This window comes from Diabrotica undecimpunctata, chromosome 8 (assembly GCF_040954645.1).
Source record: "Diabrotica undecimpunctata isolate CICGRU chromosome 8, icDiaUnde3, whole genome shotgun sequence".
Classification (NCBI taxonomy): domain Eukaryota; kingdom Metazoa; phylum Arthropoda; class Insecta; order Coleoptera; family Chrysomelidae; genus Diabrotica; species Diabrotica undecimpunctata.
In genome coordinates this window covers 79,953,691-79,976,533 of record NC_092810.1, presented here as the reverse complement: position 1 = coordinate 79,976,533, position 22,843 = coordinate 79,953,691, and positions in this window count along the sequence as shown.

Here is a 22,843-nt window from a genome sequence, read left to right as displayed (position 1 = left end):
ATTTTAAATTTTTCTTCTAACTGTTCTAATTCCTTTTTCTGGACCGTCTTACTATCTTTCATTACATTTTCAAGTTTGCTTTCTAATTCCTCCAAATTATCTTTAATTCTCATTTCTTGTTCCTTCATATCATTTTTAATTTCATTAATCTCTTCTATTTGTTGTATCAGTTCTTTCTTTATCCCCTCAACACATCCTCTAATTTCCTGTTCATAGTTTTCCAGACGCTGCTCTATATTGTTCATTGTTTGTTTTGTTTCCCGTTGGTTTTCTTCCATTTTTAGTGATGTTTCTTTTTGGTTTTTCTCTATTGTTTGTTTTGTTTCTGCCATTGTTTGTTTTGTTTCATCCATTTTTTGTGACTGGAGTTGCATTAGTTGTAATATTTTATCTATTCCTGATAGTTCTTTTCTCTCCTCAACTATTGTCACATTTCCTTCATTATCCGATACTTCTTCCAAAATTGTTTCATCTTCTCTGTTATCCTCCTTCCTTTCCTGCATTTTACTTTGTCTCCTTGTGACAGACATGTTGTTACTTTTTGTTATTGTTTTTGTCCCCGCCAAATGTGAAATTTTACAACACTCTATATGTTTCAGAACACGACAATATTTCTCCCCAAATGTATTAAATTTTCACGACAAATATCAAATATGCAATCAGTAAAATTCAAATAATTCAAAATAAATATCAAATGTACGATTGGTAAAGAAAATAAAATCAAATAATTCAATAGCAGTAAATATCCACTAACTACGATCAATCAATAAATCAAATTTATTCCCTGGAAAAATTGTCAAAATACTTTCAAATTCAAATTCCCTCAATGTTATATGTTTTTATCTCTGGATCACCTGTACTTATTCCAGATCTCTTTCCCTTCCTTCAAATGTAAAGCTGCGATATTTTCAAGCCCCACGTTTTGGAAGCCAGTTATTGTGATATTTAAAGTCTTGGTGCGCCAAGCAATAATTAGCTAATTAATTTGTTTTAATAATTAATATTATTTAAATGATATGATTATGACTCTATCACAATTTTTAATTCTTTTATCTCAGGGTTCAATTCGTGCTTCTATATCTATGCTATTACATGTGAAAGGTAAGGTCCAGAGAATACCGGTACAATAAAAAACACATATGATCTAACACTATATATTGAAATAAAAATAATGAAATAATTCACACTCAAAAGTTTTCAATAAACAAATCTCATATAAGGATTCTCAAAATTTTGTTCTCCGTACGTGAACAATCAAAAATTAATGGTACAAACAATATTAATTGAAATCTCAAAATCCCAAACTATTCTAACTCTCCTAATCCAAATATTTATATCCTTTCTAAATTACGTGTAAAAATTGTGTTATCAATAAAAGAAAAAAAACTGTAGAAAACAAAATTATCTCTCTCTGATGATGAGTGGTCCAAATCCTTGTTCCTTGTAGATTATATTATCTCCTCTCAACCGCTCCCTATGTAATCAGCAATCTTACATCAGATTGTTGCAAGTATATCGTCCTTAATGATCTCCTTCAAAAGCACAAATCATTCAAATTATGATAGCCTTTCTCCTCTCGATAAACTGAATCTCTCGTTGGCCCGAGTGAAAAATTGACTCTTGGAATATCTTCTCTTTACGATAAACTGAATCTCTCGTTGGCCTGAACAGTGACTCTTGGAATATAAGTAGAGAAATATGACTTACAATATTTTGTTGTTTCAGCTTCTGTCAGATACACTAACTCCACAAAAACTCACTAACATTCAACACTACTGCTTGCTACATTTCGGGAACCGACAGAGAACAAACACTGTTCTTTCTTGAAGACTTGGAAACCAACTGCCTATATTTTCTCTCTCCTCAATCTAGCTAAACTTTCCTTATCCCACCTTTTTCAATCTCCGCCAATCAAAACTCGTCACAATTCCCCATTTTTTCATTTCGATAACAAACAAATTTTTACCTATAATTATAAAATTTCCTAAAACTTATTTACAAATATTATTTTCTATAATTCTTAAAACTAACAAAAACCTGTTTATAAAATATCTTCTATTGTCTTTAATCACTGCACTAATGTATTTGTAAAAACCCGTTTCAATTTGTCTTTTGTTTCACTTAAACTTATGCGGGTCAACTGAAGTATTACAAAGAAATAATTTATGTAAAGCTTACTTTTTGTTTAGTACAGATAATCCAAGAATTTAATAACTTTCCTTCTTAGAAATGTTTTTTGGTTATACTTTCTGAATTATTTTAATTTTTTGTTGAACTTTGAAATATTTTAAACAAACCAATATTTTCTTGATTTTACATATCATAACAATATATATATATATATATATATATATATATATATATATATATATATATATATAAAAAAAACAATGTAAGTAAAACTCAGGTATTAATTACATCAGGATTGCTAGAAAGATTGCCCTCAGTCAGAAGTGTTTTACGACCGGGAACTAATGCTAAAGTCAAACAGGTATATAAAAATTGCACCGTCGTACAAGAAACTAAATCTCAACGATAAAGTTATTGTTTTGCACTTTGTATTGATTTGTGATCTGATTCATAATAGAATTATATATTTCTCTAAGAATTCTTCTTTCTGCGATGCTCAATCGGCTCTTATTTTATTTTTTTATTGTTCGTGTTTTACTTACATACGTAGATTATTATTTTTCTTACTGCGGGATGTATTTTTGGATTTAATCTTTTGCTTAAAACGTAGCAATTGCCAGCTTGTATTCTGTTGTTATTCTCTTTTGTAGTGTTTTTGTTAAAAGTGCTCTTAAATCTCAAATATTTAGACCGATGAAACATTTCAAAGTTATACTGGTCTATTGAAATAATATGTCCTATTCTGTTTCTTATGATAGTCTTCTTATGATAGCCATATATTTTTTTATTATCGTTGATTTGGAGGACCCTTTTTTGCGATTTTTTGTATTGAATTTATTAATGTTTTTTGCTTACTAATAATTATTTTCGCTACTATATTAACCTCATCGTCGAAGGTCCGTATAATATGAGGACCTTAATTATTAAACTGTGAGATTTTCTGTATTTGCTTTCCGGGCGATGCTCTCCAAAACGATGGTAAACACGATTGGAGACACGGCATCTTCATGTTTGAGGTCACTGGACATTTGAAAGTAAGTTGGCAGTTAATTTCCTTAGGTATGCCCAGTTCTTCCATAGCATTTTAGTTACAATCTTATAATTATATCATATGTTTGTTTAAAATCTATAAATAACTAGCTTAATGTTTTTCTTATATTTCTTTCTGGATGTCAAAGAAGACACCATTTTCCATAGCGGGTGCTATGATTCCAATGGGGTAAAGTACAACCTACATATTTGTTGCCAAAATTACTTTGCTGCTGTCTCGAGTACCGTTTACTGGTATATGAATTTTGTTACGAATTTATCTTGTGTGCTGAATTTTATTAAATCTTTTACCGCGAATTGAAAAGCATGTTTTAACCTTTATTTGTAACATTTATCGTTATTTGTCTTATATGTATACAATCGTCCTAATATTTGCGTTATACATTGATATTTATGTGGCAATTAGCTGTAAAGTCATTAGTCTTCTCTGTCTTATCATATTTTCTTGATTTTTTTTGTAGACAAGCGGTTTAGTTTGTGTAATATAATATCCTCAATTCGTTTCATAATATTTAGTTTTGAAAACAGCTGTTCGCTAATTCGTTCACCTTTTTTAAAGCACTTTGAGTTATGACTATTGGATTTTACTTTTTAAATAGAGTTTGGAATGGAATCTTCCTGTTTGAAATCAATGTACATTTGAAAATAAGTCGACAGTTTTACTTGAAGTCTTACTTTACTTGTAGATTATTCCTTGTTAAATTAATTACTTTATTAGGTAAGCCTAGTTCTGCCATGGTATTTCATAGTTTTATTCTTATGATTATAACAGTGTTTGTTTAAAATTTATAAATAACTAGTTTAATGTTTTTTTTTGTATTTACTGATATTGGTTGTGTAAATGTTCTATTATCGGTAAAATTATATTAAGGATTATATGCAGAAGTATTTTGTATAGCTGACAAAATAAATATATTGACCGATAGCTTTTGTGGTCGTTGGAGTTTTTGCCAGGTTTAAGCAAGGTAACAACTTTGTCTTTGCTTTGATTGTCTGCAGACTTTGGATATCAGTAATTGTTGTGTTTTTGGTACAAATTTTATAATAAGCTTTGTGCTCAGATCCTCAGTCAGGAACCGTAATATTGTTCATTATATACGTAGATAGTGGATCCAAGCTCAACATAGTTGAAAGGTTACCTCAGCTGACTGGTTTTGTCCTCTCATTTAAGTTTTCCTTTACTTTCTTGCCGGCAGGGCACTTTTACATTTATTATGTGATTTTCAGGGATCAGTTTAACCCATTAATCGCCAAGGTATGAAATATGTAAATTTTTTATAAAAATAATATAAGGGTTAGTTATTTATGGTGTTTTAAAGACAAAACTGGATATAATTTTTTTTTAGGTTACAGGGTGTTCTAAAAAAATAATGTTGCGTTTTCGCATCAATGGCGGAATCTGTTAAGAAATTAATGAAATACACTTTTATGGATTATGAGATTTATTTCAAAATTAAAGATACAAAAGTAGTAAAACTAAATAAAATATTTGTACCCTCATCGTCGCTGGCTGATAATGAATTACTTTCTTCTAATGCTAATTGCGATATTGTAGAGTCATTTGCCAATTTATAAATTTTCCATGCATTGACGATTGTACTGTCTATAGTATTTATAAAAAGAGGCCACCACCATTTCTTTCCTCTTACTCTTATACGATAAGCTGTGCTGTTATCGTGTAAATCAACACCCCCCATATTTTTGTTGTATCATCAAGTTGTTGTATCATGACATCATAATAACGATTGAATTATCATTCCATTTAACTACACAAATTTTGGATTTTAAATCATATTTAAAATCGAAAGCACCTCTGTGCCCTTTTTTTAAATCATTTGAGCTATCTAAAGGACACTTTTGGATTCTGTTTTCCCGCACAGTTCCTGTGGCGTATATATTATTTTCAGTAAGATATTGAAATAGTTTAAAAGACGAAAAAAAATTGTCAAAAAATATTTTGTGTTGAGAAGGAAATTCAAGAACTTTTAATAGGTCTATAACAACATCTGCTCCCAGTCCCATATCACTTTTATGTTCTCGTGCTCCAGCGTATGGACTAAACTGAAACAAATATCCATCTTGAGAACAAAGACACCAAATTTTAAAACCGAAGCGAACAGGCTTCCCTTTGATGAACATTTTAGCGGAGTGTCTACCAAAATAAGGAACCATTTCCTCATCGACTGATAAATTTTGTGAAAATACACCAAATTGCAGATTTCTTTTGTTTATTTTGTCAAATAATGGGCGCAATTTAGCAAATTTATCTTGCTTGTCAAGTTGAGCATTATCACATACATATGTATATATTTTTTTATATTGCGAAACTTATTTCGACTCATGCAATTTTTAATTAATGGTACTCCCTTGTCCTCATCTCTGCTCCAATACATCTCCATTTGTGGCAACGTGTGATATCCCGACAAGATCAAAATAGCAATAAATTTCTTTAAATCAGATACTGTCATTGAAAAATCATGTCGATTGTTGTCCTTGGCATATTTTAAAGTGTATTTTAAAATCATGTCTAATAATTCCTCGTCAAAAACATTATAAAATACTTTAACTGGTGATTTACCGTAAAGCATGTCCTTTATACGTTGTTTTTGAATGTGCTCCTGCGATTCCGGAAAATTACTGTATACGGGGTCTCTTTTGCTCCAGTTTGGATTATATTGAACAGATTTTGCCCTCTTTGAAGTAGCCTGGCTTGTAGAAGGTTCATTATAATTATCTTCAAATTCATTTGTGTTGTCCTCAGCCATCAATTCGAATGTCCCAGCAGTGTCTTGAGGCTTATCATGGCCTATATAAGTAATAAAAAAATAAAAGTTACATAACAGTATCTTATATAATTATACCGTATAATAGCTTCCAATAAATCGTCATCTATTTCCTCTTCATCAGTAAGCTCACCGACATCTGGTGGTATTATAACAGCATCAATTTCGGTCTCATTTTGAATTTCTTCAATAGCAGCTTCCAATTCTTGAATAGTAAGAGGTCTATTCCGATCATAATTATCTTTCCACTTAGTTTTGCCAGAACTCATTATATATGTTTTATCCGCAACAATACAGAGAAACACAATTATTGCTGTATATGCTTATACTAAAACGCTCTAGACAAGACTGAACTAGTCAAATACGGTTACACTCGATTTGTCACGTAGCGTAGGCGTTATTACCTAGAGACAGCACATTCCGCCGTTGATGCGAAAACGCAACAATAAGTTTGAATGCATGTAACTTTTTCTTGATAAAATTATTTAATTTTATTGTATGGTTATTGCTAAATCTGTAGTTTATGCTTTATAAAAATCATATAAACCATTATATTATAAGCAAAGTGAACATTCTACAAGAAGATTATATAGTCATGACGAATCATGTAAAAAACTGCTGAAGAAATTAATTTATAATAGATAAACAATTAATTATATTTGTTCTATAAAATATATTTCAATATCATCAAGCATTTAGGAATTAAAACATATAAAGAATTTTCTAAAAACAAAATATTTAGTTGTACAAAAAAAATTCCTTTTAAAATGTTGCGTTTTCGCATCAACGGCGCTTAATAGGTTAATACCAAATACCCTAGGTTTGGCCCTCTATATGTTTTCTGCATTAGAAATACGTCACATTTGTGCTAAGCGCACATGTCTGATAAAGTTAAGTAAAGTAAAGTGTCTTTATCTCTAGATATGCCCTTAATATTTATGGACATAATTAGAATAGTTAATCCTAAAAAGGACCGATTTGACAAAAATCATATTGAACGGGTGATTAGCCAATTAATTAATTATTCATTACCCAGAGTCCGTCCGATTACGGTGGTCTTATTAGTACTTAAATTTTCGTAAAGGCTTCTCTTTTGAAACCCATAAGAAATGGCTAATCTTTAACTTTTCATTAAAAATTTTAATTTTACATACTGTTACTTTTCGACGATATTTCGAATCAGATATATTCGTATAGTAATCACCGTGCTTAATATAGAGTCTCTTTGTGAAAAGTAAGTGAGTTTATCATATCGGTGACAACTCATATATGGATAATAAGGACATAAACGGGTAAAATAAGTGTACAAAATTTCTAAAAAATATATCGGCGCTATTGTTCAGGAGATGGGTTTATCCCAGAGATCAAAGGTTACATGTATATTAAAGGTTCTGTTTACGTATTTTCATTACTAAAAAACTATATTTAAAATAAAAGCCTTAAGGTATTTTTAGATTCTACGGAAATGAGAATTTAGGGAAATCAGCAAATTAAAAAATACAGCCATAATTCTGAATGACCAACTTGAGACAAATAGTTGTCCCCTCTTCAACTTATTCAGTTACAGGCTATAACATGTAAACGCATACCTGTTTTATTGTCAGATAAAATAAATTTCCATCAAGTAACGGTCGAATCAATCACTTACTTAAAGAGTAGGAAAAGACATGTTTATGCTTTAGAGTACGGGTATTTTACTACAAAGTACCCTTTGCTTTTGACAATTAGTTTCTCACTTTCTCAGCGATGGATCTCCCTTTCCTCATCAATAATGTTCTCGCTCGATACTGTGTGAATATCTTATTCTACGATAGTTAGATTTCACTATATGCTCTACATTTCTTGGCAATACTTCTTATGTCTTTTCTAGTAATACTGATTAATATCTGAGTATTACTTATATTGTTTTGTCAGCGTTCTCGTCATGTATCCAGTCAATAGCATTGGTTTAATCACTATTTTATATATCCCGATTTTAGGGATTCGTATTAGACATCTGGATTTAAAATTGTTATGAGGGTTATATATACATCAATTAGTTACCTGAATATTCCATTTTATTTCTTATGTGACAACGTTATCTACGATACCCAAAATGCTGCAATATTTCAAAATTATATGGGTTTATTGTTACGTTATGCCCCACTCTACATCCTTTCTTTTGTATGTTAAAGAATATTTATTTGGATTTCTGATTACTGACTATTAGACCGTTTTTTCTTTGCTGCTTGTAGCATTATTCTATAGCATTCTAATATTTAATCTATGAATTAAACCGGATAGCAAATAGATATTCTTCACGTTCTCAGAGAAATAATATTCTAACATATAAAATCCTATTAAATTTCCAAAACCTTCCTTGAATATTATGTTCACTTATGAGGGGCAGAAGCAATATCAGTACTATAATAAGGCGTATAGTCCTGGACTGGCTAATCGTTGGATAATAGGAAACATGAGTGTAGCAGTTTTAATGCTTTCCTGACTGCTACCTGGGATCGGGGAGCAGAGATATCAGTACCAAGTTAAGGCATATAGGAATTGTTGCTTGAACTTTATTATTATTAAATAGCACTATATTTCCTAGTAAAATCGTCATGACTTTACAGTAAGACAAATATTCGAACGTTGGTTATGGAAACGTTAAGGACTTACCACCGAGTTCCCTATGTCGATATCCCGCAAAATCTTTGTAATAATGATAACCGAACCAAAAAAACAGAGATTAAAATAGGCGCCAAGAAACTGTGTTATAAAACAGTCGAATAAATACAGATTCTCGATTTAAATATTCAAAAAATTTATGAACAGCTTAGTAAAATAGAAATAACGCATATTTAAGATGCAATCCATGAATGGACCAAGGTACAAAGCACTCCTAGCATATGCTAATGCTATGGATTTCATAAGAAACTCTCTCCCGTCCGCAAACGACATCTTTAACAAAGTGAAGAGAGTACGAAAAATGTTTCACTTAAAATCAACAAAATGAAAACCAAATACAAGCGAATCAAGAGAAGAGAGCAATTCAATACATCTAGATAAAATAATAAAGTCAACAACTTCAATTTCGAAAGTATGGAATACTTTAAATATCTTACCAAGACGCCAAGAATTGAGATAAATAATCAAGACGACAAAGAACATTTTAAATTGATAAATCTATACGATTTTTAACAATGCATATTTATAGGTCATTTTCAGAGCCAACGTGCTAATTGTATGTAAAATGAAACTTTTTAAGGTTTTTAATGTTTGTATGAAAGATAAAACCGTATGAAACATGACCGTGAAATTTATATACCAATCTATAAATCTCTTTTAAAAGAATACTGACACCTATACATTATCACAATACTACATATCATAATACTAAAAAGTCTGTTATTTTAATCTAAGAATAGGCTTTATAATTTACGAGAGATTTAATTTAATGTATTTAAAATTTTCCATGATCCGGTAAATTTTATCAGGTATCAGGTAGCGGTATCAGGTGACCCAGATACGATGTCCAGATAGACAATTCGTCTTAACGCTTTCTCGTTTGAGACTTTTACAGGCCAAGGAATTTTAAGAATACGCCTATATAGTTACATTTTGAATGCCTTTAATTTGTTTACAGATTTGGCTTTCAGGGTCCAAGCTTCTACCCCATAGAGCAGTTTCGACCATAAATAACATTCGACGATCTCAATCTAATAACCATACTTAATTTCTTATTTGTAAACATTGACTTTTATCTGTTTAGTTGAGTTTTTTTTTTGCTTTATCTGTTAATGATTTCTATAAGAATTTGTAAATCATCTATATTTTCCGTCATAATTGGGGTTTAGTATGCAAATTTTTTGTTATTAATGATGCTCACTCCATTCCTTACTTCTTTCCCATAGTGTCTCCTAAAATATTAGTTGGGAGTACACATTAAATAATTGTGGTGACAATTCACATCACAGCACACATCTCTTGCTGACTCCTTTTTGAATTTCTGCTTGATTTAGGTTTATGTGTTTTCATGCATGTATGGGCTTACCAGGTTGAACTGTGTCAAATACTTTTGAAAATCTATATTAGATAAGAATACGTTTTCATTATAATCTCTGCATTTTTGTAATAGTACCACCATTGCGCACAATTCCTCTTTTGTTCCCAATCCACCTCTAAATCCAAACTATGTGTTGTCCAATTGTTCTTCACATTTTTTATTGACAAATTTTTTATGACTTTTATTAAATTTTGATAATCGTTACAAATCAAGTCTTTTAGTGACATATTATTCTTTTAATTTTTACTTCTCATTTAATGTCTATATTTTGTTAGTTATTTTTAGAGTAAATATATGATGAATAAAAACGAATTGATCAAGAGTAGTGAACTATTCTATGAAGCTACCCTTCACGACGCCATCTTGTGGCGCTAGTTCCATGACGCTCACCTCAGCATTTTACTGTAGAGAGAAAAAGTAATACAATGCCAGTATAGAAGCTTTGCTTTAAAAATATGCCATAAGAAAAGATATAAAAGTATTCTTGTCATTATATTATATTGCATACTGTATTATTAACAAAATTTTTCATAACACATTCTGATATACGCTTTCTCTTGCCGCTAACGAACAGAAGTTTTTATTAACTTTTCGGTAATATAATTATGTAGGTATGTATATTTTTAACTTCTTACCATAATGCTAGAGTACAAAAGTAGTTATACTCTACTGTATTTTTTTCGTAGGGGTTCTATTTTTTAACTGTGTGATGGATTCTTGTATTTCAGTTTGTACGATTTGCGTTAATTAATTTAATGATATTTCTGGAGTTACAAGTGTATACTCAGTTTCTGTTGTTCCGTTTATTTATCTGAGATATGTTATTCATTCTTCTCTAGGGATGTCCTTAATCTCAATCAATTCTTTGATTTCGTTTTTGCCCTCTTTCACATCTGTTTCAAACCATCCGGCGGATTTTTAGGTCTTCATTTTATATAAGCATTTTTTTTCTTAGCATTTTACTTTTACCTCTATTAATAAAGTGTGTCTATTTTTCTTTCTCAAAGAGCCTCTTTTATTTTTGTTTTTATGTTGGTATTATAATTTTTCAAATTAATTCGACATTATTCCCACTTGATTCTTTTGTTTCAGTTATTGCTCTAGACTAATTTGACATTTTTTTCCTTCAAATTATCAAATTTTCATAAATTGTTTATATGCCGTTGTAGTAAAATTCATATTTTCCAATAAGCCTAACATATGCAGCAGCGGTGTCATGAAACCGAAATAATCCAGTTGTGCATAACGTTTTTGCTGATAGATTTACAAATAAATTTTCAAACACATCAAATTGATCATCCTTTTTACTTTCGTATACGCTCATACTTATCCAAATTAAATTTTCAATTTCCAAAAACTTATGATACCTCCTCAATCCACAACCCTGCGCCACGGACAATATCTTTTCCGGCTATCGACATCAGTCTAACAAACCTATCTCAGTTAGTTTCAAATTGTCATCAATTACAACCATCTTTTCGGCTGAATTATTCGCAATTCTAAAAACACTATCGTTAATACAAAACAAAAACCAAGAAAGATGTATAATAATCAAAGATTCTCTAAATTCATTATCCTCACTGACTCAATTATACTGTGACAACCCCCTTTTACTTCTTATTAAAAAAGAACTTAAAAACATTTCAAACAAGAACATCCAAGTTCATTTTTTATGGGTGCCTTCTCATGTCAGAATTGAAGGTAACGAAGTTGTACATAAACTAGCTAAAATCGCACCAACTAACCTGATGTTCGAAGAAAGTAACATAATGGTACAAAACGATTTAAAACCATACTTAAAACAAAAAATAATTCAAAAATGGCAACAAACTTGGAACAACACTCCATTAAGGCTATACGAAGTTAACAAATATCCATATCTTTGGAAACCAAAAGTAAAAGACAGAAGATAGCATGTAATACTTACCCGTGTCGTCTCCGGTGTAATTAATAAACGTATGAAAAGTCGATAGCATCTTGGTGCAAGTTTCCATGTTTATTAATGTCTCAAACTATTGCGCAATATGTTGCAATATTGCGTAGTTAGCCGGTACGCTCTTATTGTGGCATTGTCTTGAAAAAGATAATGCCTTTATGGTTTATTTACTTTTATAGAAATAAAACACAGGTTTTCTAAGAAGAAAAAAACTCAGCTTCAGAGTCTTAGAAAATTCGCAGAGCCCTTCGAGCAAAGTGCTCTAGGGAGCTACCCTAGACGGGTAAAACCATACTGACCTGAGATCCGAAAATGTCCCATATGTAAAGATAAATTAACTTTTATCTGAAACTTTTTCATTTCTCAACCAATTAAATTTAATTATAAGTTCCAGAAGGAAGGGCGATGCACATCGAGGTGCGTGATTGGTGGCACCTAATGACACCCGTCTCCGTATCGGCCAGACACGACTTACTCATGGCTATTTACTACAGCGCAAAAATAAACCAGTTTGTGAAGTTTGCAACCATGTTATAACGGTAAAACATTTTTTAATACAGTGTCCTAAATATAACAGTGAACGACTCAAATATAGCATACCCAACTGCCCTAGAAGAAAATACAGATACCCAAAGAATAATTTCTTATCTTAAAGACTGTCAACTTCTTCATAAGATTTAAAACATACATTGTAATACACATACATATTATTATTATTAATTGTAAACTAATATATATACACTATTTGTATCAACTGTAACATTAATCTAAATACGCTAATGCCTCTGCGTGGTAGATGCGTTTAAGAAAAATGGTATTTTTATTTGATTATAGATTATATTAGATTTATATTAGATTAGATATTCAGTTTTGTGACAGCGCCTGTCTTAGACAAATTAAAGGAGCGCTCCTAAGATTTTTCGGGGTTTGGCTTAAAATTAATTCGTAGTTTATTTTTATTATATTTAAGGCATCATTTAGATTTTTTTTCACTTCAGCAACAAAAGTTTTGGTTATGCAATGTATCGTCTACATGAAAGTCCTAGTATCTACTGGTATCGGTTAATCATTTGTGTAAATGTAATACAGTGTAGGTGCCATTACGCTACCCCAAGCGAGACCATTCATCTGCGTTCTTCATCTTACCATTGAATGATACGAAAATTTTCTGTTCTGTAGATATACGCGGATAAAACACGTGATGTTTTTATCTAAGGCGATGTCATACAGTTTTGGAGAAATGTCCTCTAATTTAATATGTCGTAAGTGGCATTTAGATTGACAAATACCACCCCTGATACCCGATATCTTTTGTACCCGTTGTTGCTTTTTGCAAAAACGGGTACGTTATTAAGTACGTTAATAAGTATTACGAATAAAAATAAATAAGCAAGAAGAATATAAATGATCTATATTTAAACCAAATGACAAAAAAAAGAATATTATATATATACATTTACTTCTAAATTAAATATTAAATTTTGATATGCCTGACAGCGAAAGATATAAAAACAAAATTATTTAAAGTTGAAATAATGATAGCTTGTACAAGCACAAAGCATTTAAAGCAATAAGGCCGAACATATTATATGTAATTGTAATAGATATGTTGCCGAGAATCAAGTTACACTAAGGTACCGAAATATTTCTTCTTTTAGTATCTGCTATAAGTGTATCCATGTGTTTATGTGTATCTAAAATATAGGATATTGAATTCCCTACATTTAAAAATCGAAATACTGAAATTAGACAGTAAAAAATTGCAATTTTAAGAATGATTTATAAATTGTTATAATTCAAATTTTACTACTTCATGAAACAAATATTTTATTCGTCATAAACTGTTGCAATCGAAACATCAGAACGTACATTTATAATATAATAAATGTTTCAGTGCCAATGCATTAAAAAAAATACTAGTACACAAAAATGGACCCTTGCCTTTTCAAAGTTTATAATAGACACTAATTTCAGTTTATCTATAATTAAAGCAAGTAATATAAATTACCACCATAAAATATTTAACTACAATAACCAAGTACGTATTTGTGAAATTCCTCGATGACTAAATTAATTGATATTTAAATAAATTTGAAGTTCCAAAAAGTACCTGCTGTACAATTTCAAAATCTACGACTAATCAAATTATTGGCAACATCGGAGGAGTTTGGTTGTGTACGCAAAGAAATGTATACGGATCCCAAAAGTGTTTTAACCTATTACGGAGTCCACTTAATCCGACGTGTTGGTCGGAGTCCACATAAAGCGCTACCCAGATAATAATATACACGGTGTATATTCGCCTGGAGTTAGTATAATACCGTTTTAGAACGGAGCTTACATTAACCGCTAGATGTATATATATATATATATATATATATATATATATATATATATATATATATATATATATATATATATATATATATATACACACATCATACTATCATTTTCGCATCGATACATTATGCTTTTACCATCAATTTAGCATCGTCTTGCAAAGTAGCATCTGTATATCGACGCTACTTTACAAGACCTTAATAACTTTTTTCCTGTACTTGTTACAAGAATTTTAACCATCCCATTGATTAGAGTGTTGATACCGTGTTGATATTTTAAAATATCCGCTTTCTCTTTTTATCCCTTACTGAGTTATACAAGTTTATTCCAGAAAATGTTTGAGTCTAAAATGATGGTACAGTGAAAATATATATATTTAGTTCAGGGTTTTACCGTTTACTCGCTGCCATTATATACATGAAAATGTATATCCCACTTTCATTATCAATCATTTTAGCATCAGAAATTTGGCATCGCTGTTGAATATAATATTACCCACAATGAAATAGTAAATTTAAGAATATATATATATTCTTTTCATCCACAAATCATTCTGGCATCATGGTTGGTTAAAAGTAACGGGATATGATATATTGCAACTACCTATGGTATCTTCGCTCCAGTTGGTCCAGTCGCGACGTACAGCCCCTCAAATGATAGGATTTAACCAATAAAATACAATAAGACAGAAAAATCAAATATAGCAGCATGTCAAAAAGGCCTTAATTATATACCTTTGTTTCTATAAGTCCAATCGTGACGTACAGTATCTCAAATGACAGGATTTATCGAATTGAAAACAATGAAATAAAAAAATTAAATACAGCAACATGTCAAAAGGGCCGTAGTAACGTATCTTCGGTCCTATTAGTCCAATCGTGACGTATAGTACCTCTAATGATAGGATTTAACATAGAGAATACAATGGGATACAAAAATCAAATACAGAACAATGTCAAAAGGGCCTTAGTTGTGTATCTTTAGTTCTATTAGTCCAATCATGACGTACAGTACCTCAAATGAAAGGATTTAACAAATAAAATACAATGAGGTATAAAAATTAAATAAAGTAGCATGTCAAAATGGCCTTAGTTATGTATCTTCGGTCCTATTAGTCCAATCGTGACGTACGATACCTCAAATGATAGAATTTAACTAATAGAATACAATGAGATAGAAATCAAATACAGCAAAATATTAAAAGGGGCTTAGTTACGTATCTTCGTTTTTATTAGCCCAATCGTGACGTACAGTACCTCAAATGATAGGATTTAACCAATCGAATACAATAAGATAGAAAAATAAAATACATCAGCTTATCAAAAGGGCCTTAGTTTTGTATCTGCGGTCCTATTAGTCCAATCGTGACGTACAGTACCCCAAATGGTAACATTTAACCAATAGAATACTACGACGTAGAAATCAAATACATCAACACGTATATATCTTTGCTCCTATATATGTTATGTCAAAAGAGCCTTAGTTGCGTATCTCGGGTCCTATAGGTCTAATCAGGATATATGGAGCCTAAAATGATAGGATTTAACGAAGATAATACGATAGTGGAGAGAAATTCAACACACCTTAAACTGGCAGCAATAAAACGAATTTACGCACAGAGGTATGTGGCATATTACGTGACAGGATTTAGCGAATACCATACGATTACGTCATACATCTCTTTGCATACGTCCACTTTTAGTTAACTACTTAGTATGTATTCAGTACTTAGCTTTACGGTGTTGAGGCATGGACTCTTAAACAGAAGAATGTTACAAATCTTGAAAGCTTTGAGATGTGGTGCTACTGCCGTATACTAAAAATAAATTGAGTGGATAAAATTACAAATGAAGGGGTAATACGTAGAATACATAACGATCCAGAAGTTATACTGAATATAAAAAAGAGAAAACTTAAACACTTTGGCCACCTGATGAGTTAGTGATGAGTGAATTATTCAAAACAGCAGTAAATAAAATTAGAATCGCCCTAATGATATCCAATCTCCGATAGGAGAGGCACTCAAAGAAGAAAATATGAAAGACTCGAAAAATCTCCAACGTTCACTGTTAAACATATTCCTCCCGTTCACTGCACACATTTACTGCTCCTTGACGCTGTGACGAGAATGAGATAGGATTTAACAAATAAAATGACACAAAACTAAACAAGACAGTGTGTCAAACGTGGAATGCGTCGTAGAACGTGAAATAGCGTCAAATTATATGATGGCCATAGACGTTTCTTTAATACCCAGCAAACGACTCGCTTTGTAAAGTTACATAGGCGGGATCTGTGCGAGAAAAAGTCGATCATTCGTTTTATAATCCAAAGGGGACCATAAAATATTCAACGTTAAAATGTGACATAATGTAACGTTATGACAAATCTTTTTTCTCCCGCACGGGTGCATGCCTGTGTACCTAGGCAAGGGGAGTCGTGCATAACCTTTAAGTTGATCGTAATACATAACTGCAACAACAAGTATGTTGACGGTTTGGGTTAGTATATACAGTGCATTCCGTACGTTTTTTAAACATGATTAGGAAATTGTTGACTGGAGGCTATTAAAGAAGTTCTTAAAATTTTTGCGTGTCACCCCCTTTTCTCTAAATGGAGTGAATATTGTTATCCGTTTAATTTTTTCCCCAGTTGAATAATTCCTGCTGGTATTTGGTCTAAGCTTACTTCTTTTCCCCATTTAAGCTGTTTCATAGCTAATTCTACTTCCTCTTTATAGTACCCTGTTCACCTGGCAATTTCGGAATATTTCATCTCTTATAACATAAAACAGTTGTTTCAGATATCTTTATCGCGTTTCCTTTTTTTATGCATAAATATGCTGCCGTTTTTATCTTTTACTATTTCATATGGAGCTACACGATTAACAATTCCAAATCAAGAAAACACAAGTAACACTCCGAATTATATTATACAACTAATAGTCGAAAAATAAAGAGCAAGAGTTAGATGACCAAGAAGCCGAAATCTTAATGACGAACACAAATATAATCGACTAATCAGACAATTAAGATCAGCGCTACATGACGCACGCAATGCCACATTTGAACACTACATTAGTACATTGTCTAAAGAAGATCATTCGGTATGGATACCAACAAAAACACTTAAAGAGACCTGAACAACACAACCCACAAATTAAGAAAGATGACGTTAGTTGAGGAAGATCAGACCAGGAAAAAATGTCAACATTTTCAGAATACCAGATAATAATAATCAAGCAATAGAACACTGAAAACTTTTGTTTTTAGCTGTACGCCCGTCGTGAATGACATACCATTTTTTAAATAACACTTAATATTGCACTTTTTTAGTGTATTTATTTAATGTTTCAAGATAATTCTTTTAGGAATATATTTATTTATAACATACGGTCTTATGGTCTTATTACGGCTTTCAGATTATACGACATAAATGTATCTTGTACCGCACTGCTAATTAATAATTATGTTTGTAATGCGATAAGAGGTCCGGATATACGAGACACCAGTGACTCATGCCGCACTGATAAAAATCCGACAGGAATCTGCATTTCTATAAAAAAAAAATAGATTAATTTGTTTTGTGTATTAATTTAGTTTAGGTCGAACAAGAGTTGCAGTAAAAGATTTTTCTAAATATAGAGTGTAAACCATATTTCCAATGCTTTATGAAAGAGAACCAGTTTATAATATTCTGGACGACGTAATAACACCTTATTTTAGAATATTGGTCGATGAATTGAAATCACTGTTCAAGAAACGAATTATTCATGTGCAGATGTTTTACTCTAAAAACATGTAAAACTAAAATCTCGATTAAAAAAGTTGCAACCAGTTACTCTCGATGAAATTTAACCCCATTATTGATTTTACGAGTGATAAAATGGATCGACAAAAGACCAGTTTTAATCCTTGCAACATTTAAACATAATAGTTGTATCTTGGTTTAATCAAATAAAAAGAAAAATTATACACAAGTACTAAAACCACAAATTATTCTCGATTATAACTTGGTGAAAAAGAGTGTTGATTTTAGTGATCAAGTGGCTTCTTACCAAAGCCCAATACGCAAAATTCTGAAGTGGTACCGGAAAGTGGCAATGGAATTAATATTTAATACCGCAGTAGTCAATGCTTAGTTGCTAAATAATAGAAAACGTAAAAAAAGCGACAACCTATCCTTGAGTTCAGACTGGAGTTCGCGAAGGCATTTACAAATAAAGAAATGTTGTAACCCTCATGACCAGTTACACCCAAAAATACCATCTAAGGCAAAGCGATGTAGATAATACAAAGAGAAGAAAGTGTACAAGATGTTACAAAGTTTTAAGAAGAAGCATGACTAGTAGAAAGGCCGATAGAAAAGTTAAAAAAGTTAAATTTTACTTATACAGGAACTATTATTGAGTAAAAACGTATTGTGGCTCAAGTGGCCTTATAGTATTGGAAGTCGTAAGTTGATAGTTTCCAGTAGAACGTTTTTATTGTTAATTACCTCCGTAAAAGTGAGTTATAGTATTTATAAAGAAATGGATGTAAATAATATGCCTTCGACATCTAAAAAAGGTAGATGTGAACATAAACGTAGATTGACCACTGCTGAATTACAATCCTTGTTAGAAGCATCGGGCGAGGACGATGTGGATTAAATGAATGGTGGAAGTGACTGACAAAATACTTGCACAAAGTCGTTCAGAAAAATCGAGGATTGCGTTTTGGAAAGAGACAACACAAACAGAATTTAAGACTTTTCTCGAGCTTATGTTCCATATGGAGACAATTAAAATGAACCGTCTACATGACTACTGGAAAAGTGTAGGTAACTATAATAGTGTTGACTTGACTAGACAATTGTTCATAGCCCATATGAAGAAATAACCGAATCCTCACTTGTCAAAGAAACTAAAAAAACGTTAAGTGGTCTAAAAACTAAAAAGTCCCCTATTCAAACTGGTTTTTAATAAAAAATTTAATAATATGTTAAAAGTTTTTTTAATATACCCTAAAACTGAAAGCGCAAAGAATCGATTGCAAGTTACAAAATACTTATAGTCATACGAGTTTGGACAAGTACAGTTGTTTAAATAATTGCTTTCTGTGATAAACAAATTGAATAAATTGTAAAATATTTTTTGATCTGCTTGATATTTAGCACACTTTAATAACTCATCAATTGCCATGATTTCAAGTAGCTATATTATCTGTCGTTAGTCACAAAACAAAGTTATTAACATTTATAAATTACTACAAACATATAATATCTTAGAGTTTATGGTTTTTTGGAATTATCTCAATTATTAATGTATTTAAATTTGGTATTTCTCTACATAGAAAACTTTTTATGGTCTACAACTTTTATTTAAATTATTTTTCTTTAGAATGTATACAAAACGTTTTATAAGCAAAATTTTTTATTTTGCCTTTTAAGATTGTTTAAGAAAACAAAGCAAAATCAACTGTACGTCTTTACGAATTTTTCGTCGGCTACCCCTCATACTATTTAGAATTTAAATTTCTGTAAGATTTTTTAAAACTATTTAGCGAGGTTCTGTTAACTACTTTCTTATGGCATGGTCAAAGTCAAATATTATTTTTTTATGTGATTATGCCACAATTATTGGTCGATATTGAGATGAAAATTACATTTTTAATTAACTAATATGTAACGATACGATTTCCAATATTTAACCTTGTTTATTGTACAAATTATGTAAAAATGTGTATACACATTTTGTACAAAAAACGTTTTTTGAGAACAATTTCCTGAATTGAAATCAAAATGTTAAACATTAAATAATTAAAAATGTGATTCTCATCCCAATCACAACCAATATTTTTGACCTAATCCCATAAAAATCTAATATTTATCTTAAACTATTCACTGATAGCTTCGATTAAACAGCTTGGAAATTGAAATATGTAAAATATTCCTCTACACAACTCTCTGGGAAAAAATCTCTAAATTGAATAAATATAACAACTGAACGTTGATATAAAAAAACTAGTTGGTTGACCCCAGCCGGTCGGCAGGTAGTTTCAATGTCTTCATTTGAACTTGACCCAAAACCGATCGATATTTTTATGTTTTCAAATATTATTTAAGTATTAACACTGGCAACATCTATTGGCTTTAAAATGATACCAAATACAGTAATTTTACCTCCCAATGTTAAAATGATGGTTTGATGTAAAAAATTTAATTTATAAAAAAATCGGATTATTGAAAAACCGACAACGGTGCCAAGCCTACAAAGGTGCACTAAACGAACATACACGACTTATAAATAGAAAATGATAGCATTTCTTGGTGATGCTAAATGACTGCAACGTGAAAAGAGCTTAAAACGATAGTGGGATGTATATATATATATATATATATATATATATATATATATATATATATATATATATATATATATATATATATATGTATATATATATATATATATATATGTATATATATATATATATATATATAAATATATATATAGCGGTTAATGTGGGCTCCGTACTAAAACGGTATTATACTAACTCCAGGAGAATATACACCGTGTATATTATTATCTGAGTAGCGCTTTATGTAGACTCCGACCAAAACGTCGGATTAAGTGGACTCCGTAATAGGATTAAACACTTTTGGGACCCGTATATAACTTGACGCATACACTTCTAAACTTCTGCGTTGTTGCCAATAATTGTACTAGTAGTAGATTTTCAAATTTTATAGCAGGTACATTTACAGGAACTTATTAATTGCTTTAATTATTTTCAAACTTAAAAAAGTATTTATTTTAAACTTGGAAATGGCTACTTTTCGTTTTATATATTATTATTTTTTGTTAAAATGTATATGCACTTAAATATTTAGTCTCTAAATGTACTAACATCGAGTAGAGTAGTCGTGTAACAGTTTAAGAAAGTAGAAGCCCTTCGGTAGGATTATAATAAACTACATAAAATTAAAAGAAACTCTGCAAACAGGAGATCTTTGTAATTTTTCAATTCCTGCAATATATGACGTGCAATATTTGTTTCATAAAGAAGTTAAATTTAAACTATAATAATTTATGGGAAGCGTTTAAAGAAGTAATCGCCAACCTTCATTAGAATACATCACAATAAGAAGATGAAATTTACTGTATTTTTACTTATTATATTCACAAAAAGAATATCCAAAGTAAAATTTAACACGTTTCAATGGAGTTGTAGTGAAATTTGACTTCTTATTACGATACCGGATCCTGTAAAATTTTAAATACATTAAATCTCCCGTAAATTATTAAACTTATTCTTAGATTAAAATAACAAACTTCTTAGTAATTATGTACAATATACCGTTTACAATTATGTGATAATGTGTAGGTGTCAAGATTGCACGGTCATGTGTCATAAGGTTTCATCTTTCATATAAACATCGGTAGTTTTTGGCTTTGGGTGTATTTGATTCCACCGTGCTGAAACCGATCTATCTTGAAAAGTGTTATTTTACATAAAATTATCACGTTGGCTCTAATAATGACCTATAAATATACATTCTTAAAAATTGTATACATTTATCAATTTAAAACGTTCTTTGTCGTCTTCTGATCTTCATCTCCATTCGTTCCTAATTAAGCACATGTTGTCCACAAGATACCTCTCTCATTTTTAAATCATTACTCTTTTTGCCTTTTGTCATGGTTTTTTCTAATTTTGTTTATTCATATCGTTTTTACTCATAACAAATATTGGGTAGATTATTGTATCATTAAACTTTCTCCTTATATGTCCGTATCATATAAGTTATCTAGTTATTATAGCGTATATAATGTCATATGTTAATTCCATTTTGTTTAACAATAAAACAGCAAAACTTCTACAAAATTAATTCTATCTTATTACTACAGCTGTTTCGGAGAGTGCCTTTCTTAAGTCTCAAGTTTCTCGAATCCATCAATCATCCATTTTATTTCTTATACTTTCATTTAAATCCTCTCCAATCAAAGACTTTGAAGCAGCTTTGCTCCACAGTCCATTTTTGTTACTTTTTGTCACTGTTTCTCCTTTCTCTTTATCATTTTCAATACGTAGCGCTACAACACTGGGTAGGTCTTCGCTGACTACAACTTGATCCCCAAGTTGATCGATTTTCCACGAATCTGCAATCAAATGAAATGTTAATTTTTTGAGATATGATTGGATGTTTTCTCTCCATTGTATACTTACATGCCCAAGTAACATTCTTCTGTGCTAACTTCCTTCCACACCAGTTCTACAAGTTTGACATCTTGGCGTCTATGCACGTGTCCGATATACCCTAAGGGATTTATTTTCCTGAACAATATCGTTATGAGAGCTTTCTTTATTCAGTTTGTTTTCTTATTCTATACGGATTTGTAGCGATATGATAATGAGTTCTGAAGCTATTTTCTTGTGGCATTTTAAAGCAATTACTATTTAAATGGGAATAAGCCACAATTAAAGGTTAAAGTTAGTTTAATGACGTTTCAATTTCCACTTCGGAAATCGTTCTCAACATACAAACATTAGTGAGCATGATTTCCGAAGTGGAAATTGAAAC